The sequence below is a fragment of the Arvicanthis niloticus genome, chromosome 8, assembly GCF_011762505.2.
Source record: "Arvicanthis niloticus isolate mArvNil1 chromosome 8, mArvNil1.pat.X, whole genome shotgun sequence".
In the NCBI taxonomy this organism is placed as follows: domain Eukaryota; kingdom Metazoa; phylum Chordata; class Mammalia; order Rodentia; family Muridae; genus Arvicanthis; species Arvicanthis niloticus.
In genome coordinates, this window is record NC_047665.1 from 53,641,495 (window position 1) to 53,662,158 (window position 20,664).

A 20,664-nucleotide genomic window follows, 5' to 3' on the forward strand; every position below is an offset into this window, starting at 1 on the left:
CATCACTTTGACTTTCTTTAAAGAATCCATTTTTCTTAAAAGAAAACACAATGTGTCTGCTGTTGTTAAGTAGTAAGCAACCTTTCTTCAAACATACCACACTGCATAAATACTCACAGACAGACAGATAGACAGACAGACACACACACACACACCCCTCTAAATTCAACCTATGTTCTCTGTGGGCAAAGCTTCCATAAAAAATGAGAAAAACGGAGACAAAGGCTGAGGTAGCCCAGGAGTCTACCAGCAGCACCAGCAGTCAGAAGAACCTAAGCTTTGCAAACACATTTTCGGGGCGAAGGGGAAGAGAGTCGAATTGCTTGAACAATGGATGAGGAAACAAAAATGAGCTCAGAGAGGGTTAGAGACATCTGGTGAGCACCATGGAATGGAAATTCCAGCCTAGTTCTCCACAACTGTCCTGGAGTCATGCTTCAGGGTCACTCCCAGCACACCTTGCCTCCTGTTTACTTACAACACAGCTGCTCATAAAACCTGAGGCAAGTCTCTGTGCGTCAGAGGTGGTGAATCTGTGGGAGGGGGGAGGTCAGAGGTTGGGTGGGTCAGCTGCTTCCTTTATCTCTTTCCAGACCCCCTGTTCCTCATTCCTGAGCAGGCTTATCTTAAGTCAGTTCCTTCTGTTGCAAAACTATAGCCACAGTGACCTTGCTCTGGAACCAGACCCAGCATCTGGCATGGATCTCCACTGAGTAAAGTCATCAAGGATTTTCAGCTGGCCTATCAGGAAGTGAAAGACCCTAAGCATGGCCCTCAAAAAAGAAAAAGAAAAGATGTGTATATGTGCCTATGTCTACATGTGTGCATGTGTAGTTACCTCTGTCCCTGTATGTATCTGTGTGCCTCTGTATTTGTCCTGGTGCACATGTCTACATGTAACCCTGTATGTTTGTATGTGAATATACACAGATGTAACTCTATTTGAAAGTTTATATATGTATTTTATGGGTGAATTTTTGATTGTGAATATGTGTGTATGACTGCATGTATGTGCACCCGTTTTTATGTCTATTGAAATTAGATATATAAATAGGTAAGTGTGTGATAATGTTTATGCATACATAACCGAGTATTGTATAATTGTGGGAACTTGTGTCTATATTTATCTGTGTGTTTCTTAATGCATGCCAGTGTTTATTACACAGATGTGTGAACGTATACCTATGGATATTGATATGTATGTATTGGGTGCACTTAGTTTTGTCTATGATTGTATGAATAAGTTTCTATTTATATATGTGCATGTATGTGTCCACATGCATATGTCAACTAAATGCATGCAAGTCTGTCTGTTTATGCATTTAGATCTACAGGACTATAAGTCTGTATGTGTCTAAGGTATTAGTGTGTGACTGTATGCATGTGGACAAGTATACAAATACACATGCACATACGTATTTTAGTGAACGTGTATGTAGTTACATGCATATTTGCTGTGCCTATGGGCATGCATGTGGTCAAGAAGGGAGAAATAGGAAGCTGGACTTGGGGATGCAGGAAGGGACATCAAGAGTTTTTCTGTTGACATTCATGTCTTTTTAGCTTGGGATGATTCTGCTGTACATGGGGGCAGAGAGATGACGTGACTCCTGCTCAGAACCTCTGCAGACTGACTTGCTGTGATTTTATGACATTGTGACTAATGAAGGAAATTTATGCACACATATTCATTCACCATGTCACTCACTCACGATGTCACCATAAACGATGCTGTACAGGGTGTTCTTTGGGCTGTGGGTAACAACAGTTAGGGCAGCAGGCACCCTGAGAATTTGGAATGAGGAACTCCCACCCCCTTCCTGTTTGATTTGCTACTGAAGCTTTGGGCTTTTGGTTTAACCACACATTTGTTTTCTTTTTTTCAAATTATAACAAGAATTTGAAAGTAAAGCTAAATGGCATCAATATTCAATCAATATCAGAACCCAAACTTGACCACAGTAGTTAAGAAATGCAACTGGGATATTGTGAAGAGACTCCATTTGTAGGCCATGGTGTTAAGCTCCATTTTTGTTTCAGTTTACTATACAGTCCAAAGAATTGATCCGTGCAGGTTTTGAATAAAAGAAGTGACAGCTGCTTCATACTCAGAAGAGGTCGAAGGAAGGTGACTGGAGAGGACACCGGCAACCCGAGTACACGGCTTCACAAGTTCCCATTCTACATCCCAGGCTTCAGAAGTAGCTTCATCTCTTTGAGGAATTTGAAAGATGCACAAACAAAACAGAAAAGCTTCCACCTAGTGAAATAAAAGCAAAGGGAGGCCTTCTGAGAGGCCAGACTTCACTATCAGGTCTTGAACCTTGAGTGTACAGTACACACGTACAAGTTTCCGGAAGGGTCGGTTCTGCGGTACTCCTGGTTCTCAGAGCTCCCTGGGCAATATCCCAAGCTATGTGGACTGATAGGGTTGAAGATGCAGTTTATTATAGCAGTACTGATGTTAAACAATGTTTCATATGCTTGACTGTCCAAGGAGACGTTCTCCTTTTGAGAATAGCATCAAGTCTCTATCACTCTAGCATTTGGGAACACGGGGCCCTCAGAGCTTCCAGTTTTTCCAGTCCTTTGATTTATCTCTAACACCGGACTTGCAACATCCGGAGTAAGGAAGAAAAGCCACATCAGGCTGAGGACCTGATTATCTCGAGGTTCCCAGTGCTTAATACAGGCAGGCTCTGACACGAAGGACGTCTTCCTGGTAAATGTTTAAAGTGGATAACCTATCAGTGAGCGATTGCAGTTTAACCAAATCAAAGGTGTTTAGTGCTGGAGATGGTGGGACCCACTGGGCTGCATGTTAATGCTCCCGTGAGCCTGCCTGTCAGAAGCTGTAAGCTTTGACGAAGACTATCCTACAGAGGCCATCTTCAAAGCCAGTTCTGTGTGGAAGGAAAACAAAAAACAGGTAACTTTGAGAAAGACACTTTTCTCATAAAACCCCACAATTTAAACATATTTTGAGGTTCTGAGAAATTTTGTTATGAATGTCTACTAAGTAATCATTCTTTTAGTTAGTGCCAGATTTAATTGACTATGGATTCCTATTTCTTTTTCTTAAATATAATTTTAAACTATGTCTTGGAATTAGCTCCCATGGAAGTAATAAGAAATGACATCATCTAAAAGGACCTTGCGCTATTGGCCTTTGTGTGCATGCACATGCGTGCCTGCGTGCCTGCATACGTGCGCTTGCGTGCGCGTGCATACATACCTGGGTGGGGGGGCCCGGGAAGCTCGCAGGCCCACAAGTGCGTGTATGTGCTTCTGGAAGCTGAAGGTCAATACTGTATGTTCCTCAGTCAGTCTCCACCTTACTTTTTTTTTTTTTTTTTTTTTTTTTTTTTTTTGAGGTGGGGTGTGCTAATGAGTCTGGAGTTCTTGAATTTGGCTCGATGAGCTGCCTAGAGAACTTTAGAGTCGTACAGGTACGTTCTGCCACTCAAGGCTTTTCCATGGGTGCTGGGGATCTGAGCCCAGGTCTATATGCTTTTGCAGCAAATCTAAGCCATCTCCTCAGACCTCCAAGAGGACTTTGACTGACCATGTTATAGCTTAGATGCTGAAGTTTAGTCTCCAATAGATTGGCGCTGAGACAATAGGACCTTTAGATAACAAGATAACATAATGGGGACACAACACCTTCAAGAGGAATTAACGCAGTTCTGAAAGGATTAGCTTTGTTCCCTTGAAAAATGGTTGTTAGAAAAGAAAAATAGCATGGTGCCTCCTCCCCTGCTTCTGTGAGGGTGCCCCCACACACGCACTCACCCACCCACTCCTGCCTCCCTGCACTTGGATTCCCCTACATTGGGGCATTGAGTCTTCATAGAACCAAGAAACTGTCCTTCCATTGACGCTCAACAAGGCCATCCTCTGCTACATATGCAGCTGGATCCAAGTGTCCCTCCATGTGTACACCTTGGTTAGTGGTTTAGTCCCTGGGAGCTCTGCAAACCCCTTCAGCTCCTTCAGTCCTTTCTCCTTCATTGGGGACCATATTGGAGACCCCGTGCTCAGTCCAATGGTTGGCTGGGAGCATCCCCTCTGTATTTGTCAGGCTCTGGCAGAGCCTCTCAGGAGATAGGTATATCAGGCTCCTGTCAGCATGCACTTCTTTGCATCCACAATAGTGTCTAGATTTGGTGACGGTATATGGGATGGATCCCCAGGTGGGGCAGTCTTTGGATGGCCTTTCCTTCAGTCTCTGTTCCACACTTTGTCTCTGTATTTGCTCCCCTGAATATTTTGTTTTCCTTTCTAAGAAGGACCGAAGAAGCATATGCACTGTGGTCTTCCTTCTTCTTGAGCTTCATTGATCTTTGACAAAGGAGCTAAAACTATCCAGTGGAAAATAGACAGCATTTTCAACAAATGGTGCTGGTTCAACTGGAGGTCAGCATGTAGAAGAATGCAAATTGACCCATTCTTATCTCCTTGTACAAAGCTCAAGTCCAAGTGGATCAAAGACCTCCACATAAAACCAGATACACTGAAACTTAATAGAAGAGAAAGTGGGGAAGAGCATGGGCACATGGGCACTGGGGAAATTTTTCTGAACAGAACACCAATGGCTTATGCTCTGAAATCAAGAATTGTAAAAAGTGACCTTATAAAATTGCAAGGCTTCTGTAAGGCAAAGGACACTGTTAATAGGAAAAACCGGCAACCAATAGATTGGGAAAAGATCTTTACCAAAATCCTACATCTGATAGAGGGCTAATATTCAGTACATACAAAGAACTCAAGAAGTTAGACTTCAGAGAATCAGATAACCTTATTAAAAATGGGGTGCAGAGCTAAACAAAGAATTCTCAACTGAGGAAACTCGAATAGCTGAGAAGCACCTAAAGAAATGTTCAACATCCTTAGTCATCCGGGCAATGCAAATCAAAATGACCCTGAGATTCCACCTCACACAAGTCAGAATGGCTAAGATCAAAAACTCAGGTGATAGTAGATGCTGGCGAGGATGTGGAGAAAGAGGAACACTCCTCCATTGTTGGTGGGATAACATGGTGCTTCTTAACACATGATTTTTGAACTCTCTTCTCTCAATCCTGTGTTCCTGCCATGTAGTACCTTTTCCCAAAAGGCCCTCACGAGAAGCTGATGCCAGTGTCATTGTTTGTGGATCTCCTGAACTCTGAGCTAAATAGGCCTTGCTTTCTTATGAAGTTTCTAGCCTTAGGTTCATATTACAGCCAGCTAAAAGGACCAAACACATACATACACTTTGTGACTCTTGAATCTAAGGCCCTCGCTCATTGGGTAACACTAGGAAAAGGTAGCCTGTGACTTCCCGATGCTTATTTCCTTTAAGTAAATGATACATAACATTTACAGAAATTATACATGTGAAATTTTATCACAACTTCCAGAACACAATGATCATTTAATAAAATACAAGCCAGAAAGGAAGGGGTCATGTGGAGGGTGGGGAGGAAGGGAGGGAGGAAGAGAAAGAAAGAGAGAGAGAGAGAGAGAGAGAGAGAGAGAGAGAGAACACAACAAATTTAAGTTTATCCCTGACTACTTTACAAATAAAGGAGACTCAGACAATTTTATTTGGCTTTGACAATTTGATAATTACTGGGGGTCACCCCTAATCTACTCTTTTAACTGCTGGCCTGGCAAAGTCCCCAACAGTGTAACCCAGATACTTGCTGTTTCTCTTGGCCATGTACTCATAGTCTATGTTCCCTCATGGCAGCTTCTTTCTCCTCTTATTCTTTCTCCTTCTCCACCTGGTTAACAAAGCACATTTTAAACTATCTTTGGTGGAGATATCATATATATATATATATATATATATATATATATATATATATATATATATATGGAGAGAGTATAAATATAAACTATTGAAGGAAATACATCATTCAAAAATATATTTAATTTTTTAAGGCATGCAAATGTACTGTTATGGGGCTGGGTTAAGAGTGCTTGCTGCTTCTGTAGAGGTCTGGGTTTCTGTTGCTAGAATCCACAGTGGGAAGTTCACAACACACTAAACTCCAGCTTTGGGGACCCTGTCCTCTCCTTTTGCCTCCACTTCTTCCTTTTATGGGCACTTACTTGCACATGACTTACTTGTACACTGACATACACTCAACCACACACACACACACACACACACATACACACACTCAACCACACACTCAACCACACACTTAAATAACTGAATCTTAAAAGTAAACAAATTGCCTATTCAAATAGTACCTATGAATCTCTAAGATTGCTAAACTAATATCAGCTACATGAAAAAACTACTTGGTTTTTAATTATTAAATCAAATAAGCATATAAGACAATCAACAAATGGTCCCAGAAAACAGATCCCAGCTCACTCTGAGAGTAAAGAACACACATCCATTGGAAATGACACACTGTGGTATCACACACTGACATCAGTCTTTCTTTTCTTTTTAAATCCCCCAGAACTCAGTGCAGTGTTTGAGCCAAATACAGAGACAGAGGAATGTGAAAAACAGAACATCAGTTTTTCTCCATTAGAGAGACTAGGTTTTAATTGCTTTTGAAAATGCCAAAGGAGTGTTTGAATACCTACAACACAAGTATCCCTATCCTTAACAAAAGAAATCTCCTGCAAAATGTGTCCAAAGTGCAAACGACATTTCTAGTTGCATGGTATCTCTAGAGAGCTTATTTGCATCCTGAATACGAACTTGATGACTGACTATTTATAGTGTTCTGCGCATGGAACATTGACTGATTTTAATGTGCTTTGCTGGGTTTTTAGGATAAGAGATGCAGGAAGAAAAGCAACACTGGGGAACATGGAACTGTGTTTCCCCACTATTTACTCACAAGGACCACCTCTGTATTGGCAATAGAATCCTTCTGTCTGAGGTCAGCATTCTTTTGGGAAGTTAATTATAATTCTGGTATACTCATGGTGACATGATTTAGCTTTAACAGGGAAACATATGGAAAACAGTCTGCAAACGTGGCAGCAGAATGGGACAATGAGAGGAAGATAAGTCCCCATTTTCTATTGTTACTGCATCCGTGTCAACATTTTCTGAGTGCTGTCGGGCATCCTATTAACAAAATACATCCAGCAGATTATTTGTATGGATAAAGGACACTGCCTGCTGGGGTCCCATTTCTCTAGACTCATGACATTACAAGAACATAGGAAATCATATTTGTGCTTTGAGTGATAGATATCTGATCGTGTCCTTTTCAGAATACACAGTCTGCGAACCTTCTATTGTCAGCTTAATGACAGGTTCTGCTTTAACGAAGAGGCTTACAATAGTATGGGTATTCAAAATCTGAGTTTGAAATTTACTCTTATCCCTGCCTTAACCTGAATGGAGCATAGGCATCCACAGAAATTGCAACCGAAAACACTCTTAGGTTTCTTCTGTGCTTTTGAGAAGCCAGTGCAAGCGGAGAAGCAAGATAGCTTAGTTTGACCCAGCATGTACTTATTACACATGAGCCAAGGTGTAAAGTGGTAGAAATAGATGAACTTGTATTTACAATAAAATGACCACATAGTCAATTTCCTGGAAAAAAAAATAAGTAAGGGAAGGAAGAGCCTTGCCTTAATATCTAATTTGTTTGGTGATAGAATTTACATTTTAGTAACTTTTAAATGAGGTAATCATTTCCTGCACTACTGCTCTGGAGAAGTTAATGTACTATAATATTAATATACTCCCATCTTATGAATGGAGACATCGAGACTCGGATTTAAAAGCACTCTATGGTTAGACATATCTTCAGGATGAGGACTATAGCAATGTAAAGGTCGTGCCTTTTTGTTTAAGACGTTTACTTTGTTAAAGGAAAGTGCGGACCACCAGGAAGTGGTGAGAATGGAAGCTTCAGGAAGTGTGCCCAGCTTTCAATGACATAGAAAACTCCATCAGTTACTTTATTTGCTCATAGTGGCGAGTAGTGCAGAGTCTGTGGTTCCCGTCTTTCTAAATAAAGCTGCTTATCTAAGTATAAGGGATTTGGGAATCAATGGACAGATGTTCTTGAAGACAGAGTCTGGCTGGTCCCTTAGAAGACACAGGACACTTTCCTGGGAATCCCACTGAGAGAAAAGGATCTTTATTGGAACAGAAAATAAATATTTATAGATAAGTAGAACAGAAATGAATGAACAAAGACAGAGGTCATCTAGAAAGCCAGATGCCACAAAGCTTGCCTTAGGCTTTCTCATATTGGTGTTGGGGACATTTATTTTTCTTTGAAATGCCTTCTGTCAGGGGTGGGAGGCTAAGGTGGAATGAGCCTAGATGCTCCCTGTAAATATCCAAAAGCATGTCACCAGTATTCCCAAGGGGCTTCCAGCGCAGACTCAACAGCAGGTGAAGAGGAAGAAGAACTGGTTCTCAGCGTTTCTAAAGCTGCAATTCTTTAACACAGCTCCTTGTGTTGTGGTGACTCGACCACTACCACCATAAAAATATTTCTGTGGCTACTTCATAACTGTAATTTTGCTACTGTTATGAATCATAATGTTAATATATTTGGAGATAGAGGTCTGCCAATGGGGTCAAGTCCCACAGGTTGAAAACTACTGGATTAGAAGGACTTCTTGTCCTATTATGAAATAAAGACTACCTGGGCTTTACCTTCTGCGTGCTGCCTAGATGCACATGACAGCATCTGGTTACTCATAAGCTGTGCAGCCTGGGGTCTTCAATTTAAACCATGTAGAGTAGACTCTAGCTGCCAACTTAAGATGAGGATGGGAGTACCAGCTGCCCTGTGAATTATTGTGAGGACAAGAGGAGAGAACAAATATGAAACACACAACTTGATTATACCTACTACTAATAAGTGTGCATGAGAATGGCTTTGGAGATCGTCGATGTAATCGTATGTTATCAACATAATTAAATGTGGTAAGGGTTACATCATCCTTAGCTCAGAGCAAAGGGAGTCTAATCCAAGGGTGTGCTTCTGCAGGAGCTTGGTGGGGAGAGGAGACAGGAGGTAGGAGATGGATGGAGTGCTAGCAGTTTCTGACACCAAAAGATGCTTTCCAGAGCAGACCCTGAAGTGAACCGTGAGCAGTTGGGTTTGGCAGGGAGCCATGATGCTGTTCAACGTCAAAGAGTGAAGGGAGACAAACTCTGAGAAGGATAAAATCATTCAGTACTGAGTTCTACTCTGCCTACTTCTTTCTTCCTCATCAACATATAGACCCTTCCAGGAATCACAATAAATGTTTCAGAGAGATATTGTTTCTTGGTTGAGTAAGAGCTGGATGTTTGTGATGTTGAAATGTTGGTACAATCTAGTACCATTTCCATCTTCCATTTCCAACATTCCCCAGCCCTACATAAAGGGACCAAGCTTCTTCACCATTACATTTACGAATGCTAATTCTTCCACTAACTTCAGATACTGTTTTTAATGGACATATGACAAGTTTCTTTTTTTTTAATCAGTTATTTTATTTAATTATATTTTAAATGTTATTCTCCTTCTGAGTTTCCCCTCCACAAGCCCCCTATACCCTCCTCCCTCCCCCTGCCTCTATGAGGGTGATCCCCAACCTGCCTACTCACTCCTGCCTCAGTGGCCTAGTGTGCTCCTATCCTGAGTCATCAAGCCTCCACAGGACCAAGGGGCTCCTCTCCCAGTGATGCCAGATAAAGCAACCATCTGCTATATATCCACCTGGTGCCATGATTACCCACTGTGTACTCTTTGGTTGGTGGTTTAGTCCTTGGGAGCTTTGGGGGGGGGGTCTAATTGGTTGATACTGTTTTTTTCTATGAGATTGCAAACCCCTTCAAGTCCTACAGTCCTTGCCCTAACGTCCCCCTTGGGGTCCCTGCGCTTAGTCCAATGTTTGGTTTTGTACATCCGCATCTGTATTGGTCCAGTTCTGACAGAGCTTCTCAGGGGACAGCTATACTGGGCTCCTCTAAGTAAGCATTTATTGGTGGCAAGTCTGTTTTTAATGGATAGAGACAACCTATAAAATCAGCCTTTGGGTTGGAGAGGTGGCTCAATGGTTAAGAGCACTCACTGGCTGTCCTTCCAGAAGACCCAGGTCACATTCCCAGCTTTCACATTGGTAGCTCACAACTCTCTGTCTGTAACTCCAGTACTAGGGAATCTAACAACCTCACACAGATATATATGCAGGCAGAACATAAATGCACATACAATAAAAATAAATTATATTAAAAGAAAACAGGCTTTACCTCCCTTGATTTAAAAAAAAATTAAAATCAATTGTTGCAGAGAGTGTCCTAGTTTTTGTTTCATTGAATGTGTCCATTGCACCATTCATTTCCGTAAAAACCCAAAGAAAATTATACGAAAGCCATATTAAGTTTAAACTTTAAAAGAGTAAATAAAATTCAAAAAAATACAGTGAGTGGTTTTTGAACAGAATGAAGACCAATGTTCCAAATGACTTCAAAGAGATAGCATAGGTAACTCTAGTCAATGTCCTTTGCCAATGTATACTGAAGTGATTAAATTAATTATGTCACTTAGCTCTGAATGCATTATTATATTAAGGACTAAAATGTTGAACTAAGCTCATCTTAAGTAGCTGTGATATTTTACTGAAATATTGCCTGTAATGAGTGCAGAAGGCTTCTTATATGGTTTTTCCTCATTAGCATCTTATATGCTCTGAAAGTTCTATTATGTAACATTATATACATGTATAACTGATTATTCAATTACTCCAAAATAAATTATACAACTATTAAAGTGAATTTTAGAAATTCTTTAAATTAATAAATGATTCCAAATATGTATTAAATCAATAAATGTATTAACTCTAAATTGATGTTAAGAGTTAACAAAATATACTGACTCTCGCTGAACCATTACGAATATTTGCGCTTTGCAGGACATTTGAAAACCTATTTTCTCAACATCTGTTAAATAAACAATTTCTTAGTAGAGAACATGGAATACAAAGTTTTTAATCCAACTGCTCTCTGGATTGCCAAGATCTTTTTAAGTCTGCTGAGTTTTTTGACTGGTGATAAGTTTTAAAATAAAATGTTTTCATGAGATTATTTAAAAAATTTTTTTTGAAAAACATATTTTGCGTGAGTATTTTGCCTGTATGACTGTATCTGTACTGTGTGCACAATACAGGTCATAAAAGGATCTCAGATCTTTTGGAACTGGGATCAACAGATAGTTGATGGTTGAGAGCCACCAGTGAATGCTTGAAATTAAATCTAGGTCCTCTGGAAGAACAGCAAGTGTTCATAACCACTGAGCCAGCCCTCCAGCCCTCATGACACTGTGGGGTGTGTGTGTGTGTGTGTGTGTGTGTGTGTGTGTGTTTAAAAATCACTGATAATACCTCTCAGGCATCTGGGAATAGCTCCAATCTTCCTTGTTAGTTTAATCACATTCTACAGGGCTTGTCATGTCTAAAGCTAAACCATTCTCTGGGATTTTTCTGTCAATTTCTAATACACAGACACTAAGAACCACCAAAGTAGTTTTAGAACTCCTAAAGTTATCAGTTCACAGGACAAAGGCAGGCAATCAAGTGCCCTATTTTAGGGATGATTCTTTAAAATAAAATAAAAAAACCAAACAAACAAAAAGACTGATTCATTTCTTTATTCATGTTAGGAATATTTTTGAATTATATTTTGATAATTATCTGTGCGTGTGTGCATGTGTGTTCATTTGTGTGTGCGTGTGTGTGTGTGTGTGTGTGTGTGTGTGTATAAAAAGCAGTTAATGAAAAAAAGAGGCCATGAATTTTGAAGAGAACAGGGATGGGTGTATGGGAAGACTTGAAGAAAGTAAAATTTAAAAATATTTTAATTTTAAAATGTAAGAGAAATAATTTTTTAAAAATTACTTTTTTTCTAACTCGGATGCCACAAGTCTGCCACAGTGATTATCAGGTTGCTCAGGGAAATGAGAGGGTGGATGATGTCGTTAGATGGAGGGTAATGGAGATTTTAGTTTAATAAGAATACATTGGGCTTCCAATGTATTCAAAAGGCTTAAATTGCATTATTGCAATTTTGTCAGCATTTATTCTAATGGACCGAAAGAATTAAAGTCCTGCAAATATGTGCGCTTTTTTTTTTTTTTTACAATTATGTTATTCATTTCAATGTTCCTCCATTCAACATGGATAGATGCTCAGCTCAAATGTCCTGATAATTTGAAATACACAATAAGATTATTTTAGGAGGGGTGCAGTGTGAATAGTCACTGGCGACAAAACATGAGCTGGCTTTTACTAGAAGTGGAAAGAATCAAAGTGAAGTTCTGGTGTGGAGAATAGACCTTGGGAGGGGCAGGGCGGGCAGTTTCAGGGAAGACATGAAGCTTCAAGGAGGAAGGCCCTATGTGACATTCTTCAAGGGGCAGATCAGCAAGATTCAGAGTGTTTGAGCTCTATGTGTTTAACGGAGATATAGCATAATAGACAACCTAAAGCTACAAAAAACAGTGTAATGGGTGCAGGGCCACTTACAGGGGCCTCGAGGTGGCCTTTAGAGGGTAGAGAATGCGTTTGCATATGATAAATGGAAACAGCATAAGCAAGGTGTAGCTTTAGAGATGTTTTGTAGCAAAGTAAAAATAATCAAAATATTATGGCAATTTTATGGACACTAGAGAGATCCCAGTAACTGGTTAATCCAAATGGGAAATAATGAAGCCTGATTCCAGGGGCGGGGCAAGGCAAGCAGAACCAGCTTGGAGATCAGCCTGAGATGTGACTAGCCACACTAAGCACAGAGCCCTCATTGCTTCCTTTTCTTTTGGATGACAGCCAGATGAAGAAGAGGCTGGCAGATTCCTCAGATTTCACAGATGAGGATGTTGATCAGTGGGGACAGGCAGAGGCTGGAGGTTCCAAAGTACAAGGCTCTTCTCAAAACAGAAAGTGAAAAGCAAACAAATAAAATGACAGAATCTGGCCAATTGGAGCAAACTTAGCTCCATGGTGGAGCATGCTCCAATGCATGCAAGATCAAGCTTCAATTCCCTGTACTGTAAAAATAATAAAAAGAGATGAATGGAGCCTGTGCACATTGTTTGCTGATTTTTTTTGTACATCTAAATCGAAGGTATCTGTAAGTAATTTATTATTGACTCCTGAAAGATTTTGGTTGAACTTCATATAAATGGAATTGGTCTCTGCACTGTGTTTATTGCTTTGTTTTTACAACAACCCTGTTTCTCTCTCTCTCTCTTTACAATTTCCTGAGTTACTGTATGTTGTTATCATCTTCAGTTTCAATGTTCTTTGCCATGTATGAGGATGCCAAATCGCTGAGATGGGTTATGGATAGTTGTGAGCTGCCGTGTGGGTGCTGGGAGTTGAACTCTGATCCTCTAGAAGAGCAACCACTGCTCTTAACCACTGACCCATCTTTCCAGCTCCTGCCACTTAATGTTTCACTAAAGCTTGTTGTATCTTCTACTCTCTTGTTGCTGAATGATATAGGCAGTTTTCTTTAAAATTTATTATTTTTAATTTTGTGTTTGTGTGTATATCCTTGTCTGGGTATGCATACATGGGTGTAGGTGCCTGGAGAGGTCAGGCCCCTGGAGCTGAAAATTTCAGGTAGTTGTGATCTGTCTGATGTGAGTGTCGTGAATCAAGCTCAAGTCTCCCAATGGAAGCAATACAAAAACTTATTGCTAAGCCATCCTCTTAGCCCAGTAGGTTGTTTCTTAAACATCAGTTTAAACCACAACCACAAAGAAAATCTAGCATAATTTCAGTAAAAAAAAAAAAAAAAAAAAATCAAAACGGCATTGCCCAAATGTGCAGTTTCACAATTTTTTTTTTTTGCATAATATAACATGGAATACTTGGAGGAATTAAAAGGCCACATCTCCTTTTGGGAATTATTGAGAGACATGGTGGCTGTATTTTCTGATAGTGATCAATCTGCACAAATTCCTCCTTACTAATAATTTCATTTATTCTCAAATTTGTCAGAATGGAAGGCATGTCTTTGCTTATGAGAATGAAAAACTGACTATACCTAAATAGTAGGTCAATTAATGTTTGAATGGAGAAGTGTCCCAGTCACCAGGCCACTACTGGGTCTGCTTCAAACAGAAACTATAGGCTGTCTGAGCATCCAACACTCAAGCCCTGAAGTCTAACTTCAATACTTCCCCCACGGAACGTTTTCCAGACACATTGCAAATTGTTCTCCATCTTTCTAAAATTAAAATAAAAATCCTTTAATGTCATTCCTAGAAAATATTTAATGGTGCATGATTAGGCCCTCCAAGAAGAACCAGAGGCAAAATTAGTTATTTTGTAAGCCAAGCGCTGTGACTTGTGAAATACACACTTTATAATGAAAGTGTTGGAGACTGCCAAACTTAATATTGGTCTAGCAAATGGCATAGCCAGTATTTTCCTGTTCTTTAGACACTCGCATTGACTGTTCATTAAATTCATTCCTAGTTGAGACCGTGTCACTGAGAATTGGAGAGAGTAAGTGATTGATGCATCAAGCACTGAGAACATCAGCAATGGCAAAGCTATGTATGGAGAGCATGGTTGAAAGGATACCTGGGAAGAAAAGAGACGCAATGGAAACTTCCAAGAGAAAGAAAGTAGAGGATGCTTGGCTAGGGAAAGAAGACAAAATGGAGAAGAAAGAGTTAACTGCGCAATAAGGATGAGCCAAGAAGATGGGACACATCAATTAAGTTCCCACAAGAAAGTTCCTGGAAGCCATAGAGACACTAACTCAATGTAGAAAACAAAATAACCCCCTAGAAATTCTGAAGCGGTAGGGCTGTATAATGAGATAGGCCTTGGAAAAATCTAATATAGCAGTAATTTACAAGATAGATGTAAATGGGCAGGGGCATGAGACATGGGAGCTAGAAATCAATAGCTGTAATTCAAGGATCGAGGCAAAAATGGGGAGGAAAGGGGGGCTTGTTACAGATTTTCAAGAGTCTTTTTAAACTCACATAAAAATTCTCTTATTAAACTTTGCTCGCTGAAAACAACAAGTTTTTTTTTTTTTTGCTTTAATTTTAATGAAAGACTTAATAATTTTTTCAATTACCTAATTGAATGGTAGTTTCAGAGTAAATTGTGTTATTTAAAATTGCATTTTCTATACCAGAAATTGCGATTACTTTTTGCTTGTGTAAGTACTTATAGTTTTGTGCACGTGTATATACATGCTTGTTCTCACATGTGTGTGCATGCATGTGAAGAGCAGAAGTTCACCCAGGGTGTCTTCCTCAATTTCTCTCCATCATATGAACAGAGACAGGAGCTCTTACTCACTCCAAGCTGGCAGATTGTGTTGGTCTAAGTAGCCAGCTTGTTCTGGAGGATACCCTTCTGCACTTCTATATGATATATATATATATCTGGGAATCCAAACTCTCAAATGCTTCTATTTGCTGAGAATCCAAACTCTCAAATGCTTCTATTTGCTGAGCTGGTACTGCATCCCTTTAGTTTGCTTGGTTGTTTGACTTGTGTTTATTATTTAAGCATGAAAGCTACCAAGAATGGACACTGGGTTTCTTCAACAAATTTATGGTAGCACTTTCTAAACACACAGCTCTTTTGTGTTTTAAAGCACATGTTTGTATTCTTTCCTCTTAAAAATATTTCATGATATGGTTATTTTTACATATTGAAATGTTTGTGTTATAATTATTTTTCCTTTATTTACATTTCATACCTAAGATTTTACCAAGAAGTATTTTCTATCCTAGTCTTACTAAATGCTTCTTCCACATCATCTTGACTATGTGATGTACTAACGGTGTCTGGGATTTTAATTTTTATTTATTTTTGCTGTGTGTGTTTGCGCGTGTGTGTCTGTGTGTGTGTGTGTGTGTGTGTGTGTGTGTGTGTGAGAGAGAGAGAGAGAGAGAGAGAGAGAGAGAGAGAGAGAGAGAGAGAGAGAGAGAGCTGTTATAGCTTAGAACTCTCTAGGTAACAGGTATTCCTGGCTCACAAAATTTATGATCCTCCTGTCTCAAGTTCTTGAGTCTTGGGGTTAAAGGTCACCATGCCCAGGTGTTCTAAATATTTTGAATAAGTTATTTGTGATCTTTATAGAGAAGATGGATGTTCTTTATAATAATACACATAGAAAAATAAAATATGCGTAATAATAAAATTAAATTTTACATTCCTCTACTAAGAGAAAACCGAGGGTTTCTAATGGTTAAGGAACTTACCGAATGTCACACAGGTGCTGAAGAACACATGAACAACATTCATGGCTGCTCTAAAATTAAACTGGACATTTTGTCTACTCTATTATTAGCTGGAAATCCTCTTTACACCAACCAGCACATCTCCACAGCTACAGATGCTAAATTAAAATTGGAAAATTAAGTAATGTGGGTCATTTTTGTTTTGACTGTGATTAAAAATTCCAAGTTAGATCTTACAGATTAATAAAATAGTTAATTTTTTTTGAAAATGAAACAGAATTTTTCACAGTAACTTAAACTCATCTGTCCTTTTGATCAACAATTAAATGTTTTCCATTTCCTAATCTGCACCAGTCACTAAATGTCATAAATAAAATCAGACCAAAACAGACTGAAAAACAGAGCCTGCCTTCACAGAACAGCACTGAGTCCAGAGTGGGAGAAATGTGGTCCTCAAGACAGTTCAAGTCTGCTGGTACTTGGTACTACTGTGATCTAAACACAGCTTTTGCATTTCTAAATGGTTGAAATAAATGGTGAGAAGCAGTTCACAGTACAAGGAAGACAGAGGACATCTCTGTGTCTGCAGTCATAAGCGAGTACAAGATTGTATTAGAACAGGGCAGAGACCATCTCACTATAGCCCAAGGACTTGTGTCATAGTGACATGTTAGAGAGTTGCTGCAGAGACCCTGTGGTCCCCAGAACCAAAAACTATATACACTACCTAGCATTTTATTCTTTTGTGACCAGATGCAAGGACTAAAGGAACAGACATGAACTAATAGTGCGATGTGACAATTTCTCAGAAGCAAAAGGCACAAGTGTTCCTCAAGACTTTTAGCCTCACAAAACCAGGACATTGGGTGTTTTCATAGAACTTAAGAACATCTCCTATACCACATTGTTTGAATACTTTAAAAAAGATTAGATAAAATTAGAACTACTTTGATAAAATCAAGTACAAATTCTTTTACAGAGTAAGAATAAACATGTGCGTACACCCACAAGTACACACACACAGATACATAGTCAAACAAACTCACAGAGCCCATACTGTATTGGATAGAAAGAGGAAGACCATGAATTTACAGCTTCACATTACTTTCACATCCAACTGCTCAGTGTACAGAGACTTTCAAGTTCTTAATCCTTTGGAGGGGTGATGGATGCACATGGAAAGATTCTTGACTAACTTTTAGAAAAAAGCCCAGAAATATGCTTTTTTAATTTTTATTTTTTTATGTATTCTCTACATGGTTGTGTTGAAGAGTCACAAAACTCACATTTTCATTTTGTTTTGAAAATACTGTCTCATTAGAGTAGCCTGGGTATTTTTCATCCAAGTGGTTATTGGCTTGAAGTCCTGTGACTTCCAAGGATGCAGAAAAATACTTTTAATACTATTTTAAAGATAACATGTTCTCTTATTGCATCATTAGCAGTCAGTTTTTAAAGTGAAATTAGGCAGATTTATTAAGTTTACAACAGTGTAATATAATATTTTTTGGAAATTCGAATAAATTTTATTGTGTTATCAGTCCCTTGAGGGTTACTTAATTTCATATCCTTCCTTCTCAGGCCATATCTGGGGTAACCCCCACCCCCCCCAAAAAAAAAACCACATTAGGATAATCAACTGTCTGCATTGTCCATTTGTCCTGCTCCTGGAATAGTCCTTTCTGTTGAAATGCTGACATTTAAAGAAGATTATAGTAGACTTGCCAAATAACTCATTGAATTTTACTGCTTCCAATGGTTAAGAAAAAAAAAATCCCTCACAGGTGTGCCCAGCCATTTGGGTTTTAGTTCATTCCAAATGCACTCAAATTGATGACCAGAAATAACTATCACACATATTTTTATTGTATTGATATGATATTTTATATACATCATAAATATATAAAAATGTATTTTATATGTACAAATTATTTATTTATGCGTGTATATATGTATGTGTGTGTATTTATATGATTTTTTTTTACTACTGGTGGCTTAATACATATATTCAAGAATCTTGAAACATCCTTACATATGAGGAATTACTCTAAATCAAGTCAGGCACTTCTACGAATTACTTTATTGCAGCATGATGACCTGATCATCTTTAAGCATTTTGTAAGTTACTTAATGATATATTTCTAAAGAATTGACTATGGTTTCGAGGATGCGAATTAGGATGCATGTACTCTAACTCTCAGCACCCCACATACACCTTCATTATTCATCATGAGTTTGCATCTCAGGTTAAGTGGCCTTCGAAAATCAACAACTCTTTATGCAGCAAGGGCCATTGTCTTACTTGAGAAGGCATCCTATGTTTAAAACTATGCTTATAGTATAGAAGAATGCAGTGGTTTTAACTTTTTGTTTAATTTAAATTTTCTACATGTATATTTGTGTAACCACTTGTCTGTCTGTACACTGCCTGTGTGCAGGAACACAGGAAAGTCAGAGATGGAAATTAGGTTCCTTGGAAATGGAGTTGCAACCTGTTATGACCCACTTACTGTGGTTCTAGAAATGGATGTTTCTCTGCCAGGTTTTCAAGTGCTCCTGACCTCTAAGCAATCCTAGCCCTAAGTGCACTGTTCTGATACACATGATGGTTCCAAAATTTACCCACAATGCACTGCTATCTACATCCGCTAATGATCAGAAGAGTCATAAGTCTAAGCATGTGTTAATGCAGTTATCCTTACTTTTTAACCCCACAGTTTCTTAAAGCCCATAACTCTGTCTTTTTTAGGTGTAATCCACATGCCATATCCATTGAGAACATTACAGGAATCTCACTTAATAATATGAACTGGGAATGACTACACACCCCTTTGATCCACTCACAGAGAGGGCAGAGACAGGAGGAGGGCGCATGCTTGAGACCAACCGATCTATGTAGTGGATTTCAAGCTGGCCATGACTACATAGCAAAAATCTCTCTGAAAAACAAGCAAATGAGCAAGTAAGTAAGCAAGCAAGCAAGCAAACAAACAAAAAAAAAACCAAACAAACAAAAAAACAAATGGAAAGACACAAGAACAAGATACCAAAGGCTTATCTATATGTATGATTTTGTTTAATAACTAAAATATTAACACACATGAAATAAAAGACTTCTGTGAAGTGATCATGGAGGAGATGGCAGTTTCTTTGAAACACGAAAAATGTGTCAGTTACAGTTGTTTGTGGGGTGGTTTTGCTGAAGAACAATAAAATCAGAAAAAGTGCTGTTTTACCTGGTAACTGCCACATTCCTTTTCTTCTTCGTCACCCAGTTTGACTGGTGGCCATAGCTACTGAGAGTTTTGTTCCTTGAGAATAATGGCTAAGTTTATACCATTTGGTTGAAGTGGCCATTAAATATATAGCATGTGTGAGCTAAGAGATATGCTTTTATAAGAAACTATATATATATATATATATATATATATATATATATATATATATATATATCCTGAAAAATTACCTGTCCAATTTTTAATTACATTTTGATTATGAAAAATGTATATGTGGATAAAGAAGCTGAATAACACTATTTAAGCCACTTGGACTCTGGGAGGACACCTCTGCCTCTACATATGAGGCTACTTATTTTTTAATTGTTTAAAGAGCTGTTGCATCTCCCGTGTTGTTAATGTACTTGAGAGGGATGTAAGTCACAAGTACTTGTGTTAGAATTTTGACAAACAGGTCTTCATAGGGGGAAATATTTCGTGCACATAGGGGAATATGGAAGAACAAGAACAGAATAAACCACCTACTTGATGGTACAGGGCCAGCATAAAAAGATGCTGAGTCCTAAGAGGTATCTCAGTGCATACTTGCTAAACAAGCGTGAGGACCTCATTTTGATTCCAAGAAACCATATAAAGAGTCAATCATAGTGGTCCACTCCTGCCATTCCTATGCTAGGAAATAGAGAAAGAATGACCCCTTGGTCTTGCTGGTCAGCCAGCCTAGCCTTAATGATGAGTCCAGGACCCACTGACAAATTGTCTCAAAGGTTTCAAAGGTGTATAATACCTGGGAACCAACATCTGAGGTTGTCCTCTGTCTTCTACATATAAACACACATGTGTGTCTACACAGACACACACACACACACAGACACACAGACACACAGACACACAGACACACACACACACACACACACACACACACACACACACACACACACACAAACCACCTTCACTCCCATCTCCCTCACCCCCAAACTGAGGAGACCAGAGTATTTAAGACTATTTGGGTTACTGGAAAGGCAAATACTTTTGTTTTATGGCAGCCTTAATATAAAGGCTGTAAAATAATCTTGGAAACATAACCTTGAATGGAAGATAGATTTTTAAGAATAAGATGTAAGGAAACACGAAGTTACAAAGAGTACAGTAGATGTTTCTTTAAATTCTGCTGCTTCTACTGGGGCTGAGAGAGCAGGACATACCATCACATTTCAAATCCTAGACTTCCGCTTTTGAGT

The 20,664-nt window shown here is 38.9% G+C and overlaps 1 long non-coding RNA gene across 1 annotated transcript; it reads left to right on the top strand.

The window, feature by feature from the left end:
* The first annotated feature begins 12,945 nt into the window (after positions 1 to 12,945).
* Positions 12,946 to 14,802, top strand: LOC143443207 (uncharacterized). The gene is made up of 2 exons (XR_013111973.1): positions 12,946 to 13,093; positions 14,455 to 14,802. It is a non-coding gene; the product is annotated as an uncharacterized LOC143443207 (long non-coding RNA).
* The last annotated feature ends 5,862 nt before the right edge of the window (positions 14,803 to 20,664 follow it).